Source organism: Ictalurus punctatus, chromosome 22, assembly GCF_001660625.3.
Source record: "Ictalurus punctatus breed USDA103 chromosome 22, Coco_2.0, whole genome shotgun sequence".
In the NCBI taxonomy this organism is placed as follows: Eukaryota; Metazoa; Chordata; class Actinopteri; order Siluriformes; family Ictaluridae; genus Ictalurus; species Ictalurus punctatus.
In genome coordinates, this window is record NC_030437.2 from 13,738,797 (window position 1) to 13,741,296 (window position 2,500).

General features: G+C 36.6%; 1 protein-coding gene across 1 annotated transcript in view; it reads right to left on the minus strand.

Moving 5' to 3' along the window:
* snx18a (sorting nexin 18a) overlaps positions 1-2,500 on the minus strand; it is an 18,307-nt gene that overhangs the window by 1,900 nt on the left and 13,907 nt on the right. The gene's annotated exons all lie outside the window — the stretch shown is intronic.

The window sequence follows — 2,500 nt, forward strand, 5'->3', positions numbered from 1 at the left end:
TCACGCAGGCAGATTATTATGCTTGGAGTCATTTTTGTCGCTTGCCACGAGTGGCAGGTGAATAGTTTCTAGCTAGGAACACTATATAATACTACATCTAAGCCATGATATGACGCGAGTTCTACACTTTTGTTTGTTTAAAAGTGTATAAGAGGTTGGAATTAATATGAAAGGCGATACACACAATGCTGCACAATGCATTTAATACATGTAACAAAGTAATACAACTGCAACTCCTCATTATCGTGGTTTTTCACGATATTCCTGAATTCTCTGAAGGGGTAAGAAAGGCTCAAGATTAAACTCGTTTTAACGATTTAATATATGATTACAAATAATACGCAAAGCTCCTTCTGTTCAACATCATCCCATTCAATTTAAATACACCTGTCCAAACTAAATTTCTGTATATCAGACTTTATAAATAACAGATTCTACATGCTAGATGATAAGCAAGACCAAGCCGCTTGCTTGCATAACAAAATGACAAAAGGTAACAAAAATGACCAAATTACACACGACAAGCAAATTATATTTCTCATTACCTGCCTGAATAAACAAGTCAGTCCCGTACAGGATATTGGTCATTTTTTTTGTTGTTGTTGTGATTGTCATGGCCATAAATGCTTGATTTTGGCGAGACATTTTATCTGTACGCATGTTCGAGGCACATGAATCGAAGAGGGCTTTAGCTGAATGTGTGTTGTGGCCCAAATCTGCTGAAAATATGCTGTAATTTGGTTAAAAAAAAACCCAAAAAAAAAAAAACCGCAAGCTCCTGTGGATATTGCGGAGCTTGCTTGATTTTGCGTTCATTTCTGCAATCGCAAAATCCTGGAAGGACTGAGCAAGAAACATAATACTGACATTTACTTTAAGGTGAAATAACAGCCTTAATACCACGTGCAGAAATGTAGGAAAAGGTTTCCAAAGCTGCTCCGAAATCTTCTGAAATTGTGAGGTGAAGTAAATGAGACTGGTACAAACATGAGCCTTGGATATCTATTATTATCTTTGATAAAACTGAATGTGACGTGAGATGATTTAAAAAAAAAAAAAAAAAAATGAAAAAAAAAATGAAAAAAAAATTTAAGAATAACAGTATATCAGAATGGAAACTGTGAGTGTGACACAATAAAGTCATGAGGACATGAGCAAGATTTGACTAACTATGGGCATCTGGCAAACACTGAAATATTTACATATGCCCTAGAGCTTTGTTTCACAATCCCAGTCCCAGAAAGCTACAGCACTGAGGTTTTATGTTTGTCCTTCTTTAACACACATTATCTTACTTATAGAGACGACATGACCTTCCTGAAAGAAAGAAAAATAAAAAGACTTCCTGGAGAAACGAAAATTTATTCTGTTCAAACACTAAGCACAGGTACTAATCACTAAAGAGCAAGTTTACTTATTGTGTAACATTATCATAAGTGCACACCTATTAAAGACTGACTTTAAATGTCAGGACTTTTGTTTCTCATGAGGCTCAACCTTGCACTTGTGTTGTCTGGTTCATGGGAAGAAGTAAAGTAAAGCAATGCAATATTCTCAGTTCAGACAGTGTGGGTAAGCCTTGACCTGAATGCTACAATGGAGCAGTCAGCAAAACCTCACACACCACATTAAATATGTTAAGAAGAAGCTCATCAGACTTGCACAAGCTCAAGAGAGTAGAGCGCATGTATATCTAATCTGTTTCCTAAAGACACTTATTTAAAGAGAAGAACGTTTACGGTCAACAGCAATCAATCCAATCATGACAGAACAGAAAGCAAACTGCATATAAACCATTTTAAAGATTAAAAATAAGACTGGATTGACAAAAACAAACAAACAAACAAAAAAAAACAACCTTCATTAATAAACTTTTGATGTGTTATTTATTTATTTATTTTTTTAAACAGCTTGTCTGTGATGTGGTAAATCTTAAATTCTTCCCATCTAATAGCACCTACACAACAGATGCCCAGTGTTAATGTGAATGAACACCGAGAGTGTTGAATTAACTCTTTCAAAGATCATCTGTGTCCTATATAAACCCTGATGATTGGACATGTATAAACCCTGGAGGTTCAACACTGGGGATTTTGCAGCATACAAGCTTAGCCTGTCCTCTGGCAGTTGGTTGCAGATCAGGGCCAAACAGGATTTCACTGCACAAAAGAACCCTGGTGACCTGGTGCATTAGCATAAATTATGTCAAATATGTTATCTGGCCAAGTATTTATCCAATACTGTGTTCGCGCTAGGCTTGAGATTGTCTGCAGCATACCATCGCTGACTAATGACAGCATTGCTTGTGGCAGATGCTGACTCTGGCAAAAGATCAGGGGGCATTGCCATAAATATGCAATGTGTGTCATTTACATGTTACATCATTGCAGGGAAAAAAATGCCAGATGCTGGTTACAAGTCAGGTGTAGAAGCACGTCACTAGCATTAGCATTTAGTCAGTTTTTAACAAGGTCAGTAATGCTTGCAGAAGTGAAGTCTG